The sequence below is a fragment of the Mauremys mutica genome, chromosome 5, assembly GCF_020497125.1.
Source record: "Mauremys mutica isolate MM-2020 ecotype Southern chromosome 5, ASM2049712v1, whole genome shotgun sequence".
NCBI classification, from domain to species: Eukaryota; Metazoa; Chordata; order Testudines; family Geoemydidae; genus Mauremys; species Mauremys mutica.
In genome coordinates, this window is record NC_059076.1 from 32,424,173 (window position 1) to 32,431,860 (window position 7,688).

The window sequence follows — 7,688 nt, forward strand, 5'->3', positions numbered from 1 at the left end:
TCACAATATTTGTACTGGTATAAAAGGACTGTGGTTTAATTAAATTTTCCCACAGAGACTAAGTATTCCACTAGGTGTCACTCTGAGACCTTGCTAAGATGAAGGACAGCAATCTGATTAAAAGATGCAGTATCCCCCATTGTGAAAACTAATAGGCTGAAGGCTGGTTCTATTTTCTCTTGCCACAGAAGTACCAATCAGTCAGGGATATGGTACCAGGGTAAATTAAACATACTGAGGCTGATTTTCTGGAGTACAACAATCTGCCAGGAACAGAGTTGCAATCCAGAAATGTTTAAAAGCACTGTCTACTAACATAGATCATTTAACTGAGGTTAACTTTCTAAATTGCTGTAAAGAGATCATATAAACGGAGTCTACAACCTTTAGATGCAATGGGAGTTGGGCAAGAGGGGATAAAATTCACCTCTACAACTCACAAGGAGGCGATGGTGCTTCAGGCCTCTCTATATGGCATTCTTGTACTGGATCCATTTAAGTGCTGATCCAGCAGCCTTCTCGTCCTCATCCACCCCTTTTGCATCTTTTTATTTGGACCAGTTGCAAAACAGCCCTTTTCGTCATGCAGGGGACATATGACCCTCACATGGGCACTGCGTGACATTCTTGCCCCTTCAAAGAGAGGTGTGGTTGGAGCAGAGAGTCTCTGAGCCTACCTGGAGGGGTTTCCTTTCTGGTAGATGACTGTTCAGTCTTTTAAAACACCAAATAAAACAGAACACAGCATAACATAAGCAATCATGGTTTCCTTAAGTGACGTTTTTAGGTCTTGAAGGGGTAAGTGAAATATAGTTATCTCCTTCTTTTAAAATCAGGTGGAAGGAGAATGGGACGAGATAGACATATGCCAGTGAGGCAATACATGAGTCCTCATAATGCCAAAAAATCCACCTCTTTCAGCCCAGTCCAAAAAGCCTGATATTTAATGAGAAGTAAAAAAAAATTCTGGCACATTTATTTCTGTGTTTGGAGCAAGACCTCCGCATGCACCTACACTCAGCTGTTGTAATCACACAGAATAACCAGCTGGGACTGAAATGTCTAGGAAAAGTTAAAAAAATCAGAAAAGTGCAAAGAAAGAAATATGCCTGTGCATTAAACACCCTCAGTCCCTGCCACTGCCAACCATGCCTCTTTCCAAAGCTCCAGCAAGCTGCATACTGTTTGTGTTGTAAACAAGCAGCAGCTTTTGCACCTCTGCACATTCGCTTACCAAACAGATGAAAACAATGGAGCTCAATTAAAAGTAGATTAGCCACACATGTACCAAAGGAATGTGTACTTAGCTGACTATGGTGAATCTGGATCCAGTGAAATCCCCTGATGATGCTGTTGTGGCATGTCCGCCTAGGCTTTGTTGGTATCACATCCAGGCACAGTGGTACTTATGGATCCTCTGGAATATGTTAAATTGATCATATAATAACTGATGGGCAGATGTTGCAATAAGCACAGGTTTGCTGCAACTGTGCAGATGGGTTGGCAGATTATCATGGGAATAGAAGCATCGTTTAGTGGGTTCTTTTCCATTATTGTTTGGCAGTGCACCATATGTGCCACTGATCTTGTTGGAAACTCCCTTTCTGGTGCTGAAAATGAAGGTGACACAAGGGAATGAGAGAGACAGTCAATTATGCACAACTCTGTGGAGAGAATTTCTGAGGGAGTTTCCATTTATGACTTTTTAAAAAATGATAGAAAAAAAGCTAGAAAGGTATAACATGGGAAATGGATGACCAGATTGTAACTTACATTCTATGAGAGTTTTAACTTTTTGTTCTTACCTGAGGTAAGTTGTTTTGCCACAGATAAATTTACTAAAACATAGGGTAAATCAGAGCTATTAAGGCTAATATTATCTTTACAGATATTGGGCCAAATTATCTCTGCTAAAACTCTACTAAACCCTGAGAAGCATTTAACAATAACTAATAGCAGAGCTCAGTTCAAACCAAAATATCAGTTCCAAACAATCGTGAATTTGGAGCATTTGGAATTCAAAAGTTGTATCAGAATTTTGCATGAATCCAAGCTTTATAATGAGTTGAACCAAAGCTCTTCTATTGTTACCAAAGTGAAATGGATTTAGGAGCAGCAACTGGATTTTTACTTACTAGAGTTGGTCCAAAAGTGAGAAGATGATTTGAAAACTTTTGAAGTTGCTTCTGTTTTGCAAGGATCAAAATGGATTTATTTCCTATTTTTATCTCATTTTCTGTGATTTTTTAAATTAAAATTTGTATAAAAATATGCATTTAAAAATCTTTTGCTTAGGGTTAGGAAATTAAAAATTCAGAAGACAATTTCAATTAAAATCTTGACTAAAATGCAGAAAATATCTATAATGTTGCAATTTCTGACAAAGTTTTTTAATTTTAAAATGTTTCAGCTATAAAACTCTGTGTGAAAAATTAACAATCAGGTGCATTAGTTACCTTTCCGTTTCCTATGAGAAGCTTGGGATCCTGAGGTATTGTTAGGCCACAGTATCACCATGGCCCTGCAAGAAGGGTTCTGGTACCTAGTATTTGGTTTCATGGAAAGTCTGTTCTGTCTTTTGAGCATAATAATATTACTATGCATGTCTATAATTTGTAGCAATATCCAAACCACAGTACAGATAATTAATTAGTCCACGCAATAGCCCTATAAAATAGATATTAATTTGTCCACACAGGTGGATTAGCTGAGTCAGAGAGAGATTAAGTGACTCCCCATTTTCATAGAGCAAGTCAGTGGTGGAGTTAGAAATACAAATCAGGAATTCTGACTTTTCTAATCACTCCACTCCCTTTTCTAGTTGGTATTAAACTTGACATAAAGTTCCCATATTTGTTTGAATATAGTATAAATTAATACTTTTTAAAGAGCCCCTTCTGGACAATTGATAGAGAAGAATCTTTCTAAAGAAGTTTTGAATCACCCTACAGATTTTATTAGAGAATTATATTCTTTCTATAGAATTCTATAGGTTGGTTTAAAATGTCCGTAGAAAGAAAACATTGTCTATTAAATTCTGTCGTGGCAATCCTGGCCCCACTGAAGTCAAAGGGAGTTTTGCCATTTATTTCTATGGGGCAGGGTTTTCACTATAAGTTTTTAGAGTCACTTCTAAATGTAACCCTTCTGCCCGGTGAAGCCAGCAGCAGTCAGGGCCGGGTTCAGTATCTAGGGGTTCCTTTCCATCAATACAACACAGAACCGGCTCGATCCTCCACCCAGTAACCTGGGAAAGTTACACACCACTCTTGGGCACCTCTGAGAGGCAATACTTCCCCACTCACAAGCACAGAGTCTGAATGTAGAAAAGAAACTTTAAATAAAAAGGAAGGAAATAACTCAGTGTTAATTTGAGAAAACACCGCAAACAGGGTTCATAAACATAAACCATGAGCAAAAGACTCACCCAAGTAAGTTGGGCAGTGCCCTTTTCCCTTCAGGTTCATAAGTCCAACAACTCAAAGGTCCCTTTCACGTGCCCAACCTTTCTCTGCACCCCACTCATAGTTGCTGTCCTTGGTCAATGCAGATCCAGAGTTTAGAGGTGCATTTGCAGAGCTCACCTCTTACCCTGAGGGGGGGGGGTAAAGAGGCACCTTACTTGCTCCGCTGCTTGGGCACTCTCTCACCGCTCCTCTCTGCAAGGCTCTGCTCTGGCCATCTTCGCCAGCCGCCCACCACGCCTCTCCGCTAGCCACCTGGCTGGCTGCTCTCTATGCCTCTCTGCCTCACCAGTCACTTGTTCACCAGCCGACTGTCAGTCACCTTCTACTGCCACCTGCCTCTCTGCTGTGATCTCTGCACATCAGTCTCTTAGTAAGTTTCAGCTCTTTTCAGGTTGGGCAGAAACACTGCCCCATCTCAAGTGATTTCAGCTCTGAGTGATTTTTAGCTCTTAGCAGGCAGGGCAGAAACACAGTCCTACTGATTTCAGCTCTAATTAAGCATTTAAAATAACAAAGAGGCTCCCAATGAAGCCTATTTAGCTTTTTCTTTTAACAGTGGTGGGGAGGGGGCAGGTTAAACCAGTCCAGGGAGGACCCTTGGGGGAGGGTCCACACCTCCTGGATAGGATCTGTCCCCACCCTCCTTACTTTCACAGGGCTCTGGCATTCGAGCCCCTGGCTTAACGAGATCCTTTTAGCTGTGGGTGATCCCCTCATGTGGGACAGGTTTTCTTCTCTCCTGCTGGTAACAGCTCACCTTAACTGATCACTCTTGTTAGAGTGTGTATGGTAACACCCATTGTTTCATGTTCTCTGCGTATATATCTTCCTACTGTATTTTCCACTGCATGCATCCGATGAAGTGGGCTGTAGCCCACAAAAGCTTATGATCAAATAAATTCGTTAGTCTCTAAGGTGCCACAAGTACTCCTGTATCAGAGGGGTAGCCGTGTTAGTCTGGTTCTGTAGAAGCAGCAAAGAATCCTGTGGCACCTTATAGACTAACAGACGTTTTGCAGCATGAGCTTTCGTGGGTGAATACCCACTTCTTCGGATGCTTGCATCTGAAGAAGTGGGTATTCACCCACGAAAGCTCATGCTGCAAAACGTCTGTTAGTCTATAAGGTGCCACAGGATTCTTTGCTGCTTCTACAAGTACTCCTGTTCTTTTTGCGAATACAGACTAACATGGCTGCTGCTCTGAAACCTATCAGATATGGAGTGATCCTTTTGTGAAGTGTTCACCTATGAGTAATATGGTGTTTTTGTCTTTTATCATTTTTCTGTGTGAATTCATTCAACTTGTGTATCCTTGTGTCTGAATCACTGATTTGTTGTTCATTTTACAATTATATTTAAAAGTTAAAAATAAAATCCATTATTTAAAAAGGCCAGTTAATTTATAAAATGTTAATCTAGGTGACACTTTCTTCTGATTATGAGTTTCCACTTAAGCAGTCCAGGAATCCTGGGAGGGCCATGGTACAGCATTTTAGTTTAATATTATATTGCTGTTTTGAGACTAAATACCGGAAATGTTTGGAATCACAAGCTGCTGAAGTGAGAATCTAACTCTGAGAAGGCAGGAGATTATTTATGATCACCCATGGCTTTAATTGGTTAAAATATTTTTCACTTCTAAAATGGCAAAATTATAATCTGGATCCAACGTTACAAAATGGCTAGGGGATGGATCCTGCCCCTGCCAATGGAAGCAGGATCAAGCCGTCAGTGATCTAGCACATGCAAATCTCTCTTGAAGAGACATTCTTTTCACCAATCTGGACCAAGGGCTGAATGTCCCCAATATAATTCCTACAGCGTATCTTTTAGAAAAACATCCAACATTTACACTGCTGCCCACATGTAACACCGTGCCCTTTATGCCCACAGTATAGTCATTCAGAAGATCATTGCTGGCATAGTTACTTGGGCCAGACACACTCAGATGGCAACTAGCATTTTATACACTCTCCTGAGTCAAATATTTTAATCTTACATATACTGTGTGAGCTTTGACTTTTTTCTTTTTCTCATGCCCCTCCTTTCTTTTTTACTTGGATTTTATAACTTGATTGATTTGAGCATTGGGGGTCTGCATGCATGCTGACACAAGTTCATTATAATGGTTGTAATGTAGTTTCAGTCTGATTTTGATAGCAAGGGTAACCTCATCTTATATCTTCTCTTCCAGTATCCCCTGACTAAATCCATAAACCAAGCATACTCCAATACCAGTGTGATTTTTTTTCCTTCTTATACAATGTATTACCTACAGGACCTTACATTGTCTATAGGATCTGGCCCTCTCAGGATGAAATCCTGGCTCCACTGAAGTCAGAGAGGTCCAAATTTCGCCATCAGGCTCCAATGTGACTCCTTCCATGTGCAAGAACTACTCATGTGAGGAAATGTTTGCAGGATCGGGCCCTCTGTATATCTGCACTAATGCTGAAGACAGTAGGCGGACTTGGACTCTGATCCTGCAAACACGTTAATTTTAAACTTGTGAGTAGTCTCACTGCCTTTGCAGGACCAGGCACCTTAACTCTATCATGTAGCGCCACCATGAGGGAAAACAAAGAAAAAAATCTAATGTGTTTCTAAAATTCAATTTGGTCTAATATGGGGCCACAAACACCAGTCAAAATTGTCTAATTATTTCACAGCATCTCTAAAGAGTGGAGAAAAGTTGTTTAAGTATATTCAGTGTGCATTTCTGAACCTTGACATATCAGGATTTCTTTAAAGGTTAATCTTAACTCTGAATTCCCTTTATTTTATGTGATAGACCCAGGCCAGTTGGGTACAGCAGAATAGCAGAAGGCAGATATACTGGCCACTGGATTAACAGTTTTCTGTTCCCTGACTGACCAGAGCAGGGGCTGCTCCAGGCTAATGAGAAACACCTGACTCTAATTAACCTGCAAAGAGTCAGGTGAGGCCATTCAGTTAATGTGACCACCTGACTCTAATTAAGGCCCTGCTGATACTATAAAAAGGGCTCACTCCAGTCAGACAGGAGAGAGCCAGGGAGCCAGAGGAGAGGAAGTGCGGCTGAAGGGCTGGTTACTGAAGACACCCTCAAACCATCGTTAAAGGAGCCCTAAGGTAAGGGTGAAGAAGGGAGAAGCAGGAGAGCTGTGGGGAAGTGGCCCAGGGAAATGTAGCAACTCTGGCAGTGAAAGGTTGGCTGCCAACAACTGCTACCATTAGGGTCCCTGGGCCGGAACCTGGAGTAGAGAGCGGGCCCGGGTTCCCCCCAACCCACCACTACAGGAACAGCTCCTGGGAGGGGAAGTCAGGTCCCTGTCAGGACAGGAGGCTGAACAGAGACTGTGGGAGTTCTCTCACCAACCTCCTTGCAGGCCTATGATGAAAAGGGCTCAGTAGACTGTAACCCTGGCCCTAGAGAGAGAAGGGCTATGTGGAGGGTGACAGTGAGCCACTGAGGCTAGCATAAACTGCCTAGAAGCGCAGGACCCCCGGGAGCAAGGTCAGAGCTCTGCCACATGTATTTAACTGTAAATGATTGATATATGCTATCATCTTAACTCCATTTTAACAGGTTTTATTTGGGATTGTTTAAGTTAGTACCTGTAGGACATGGTTGAAGATAGTAAAAAATGGGACTGTGGAATGGCCAACCCCAAACAGCTCTTTGAAAGCTCCTGACAGATTGTATAGTGGGATTTTTTAGCATATTGAGTGATGTCTGAAGATGGAGCTGTTGACTAAGTTTTGGAGAACAAAAAGGTGTATCAGTGTATAAACATTTACAACACAAACTTCATAGCAGCAGTTGATGTAATCTCTTTTATATTATATATAAACAAATCTGATACACATCATGTACACCATCATGAATTATAGCTATATAAATAAGAGACAGGTGGAGATAGATATATTCTCCAGGATATGCAAAATCGTGCATAACATACACAGAATGCCTCATTCCCGAAGGGAAGAAGTCTATTAATAGAATTAATCAAGAGGAACATGGAAATGATCACATGTGTGTTTTACGGTAACATTCTTACTAAACACAAAAAGAAAACACCAATTTATACTATCTCCCCCTTATTTTGTGTTCCCTCCACATTACTTTTTTATTTATATTATATACATACATGTTATGTATGTATGTGTGTATAGTGATTCGATTTCATCATGTTACACTCATAGTTGACATCTTTTCAGTAATCACAGCAGTAAAGCTGT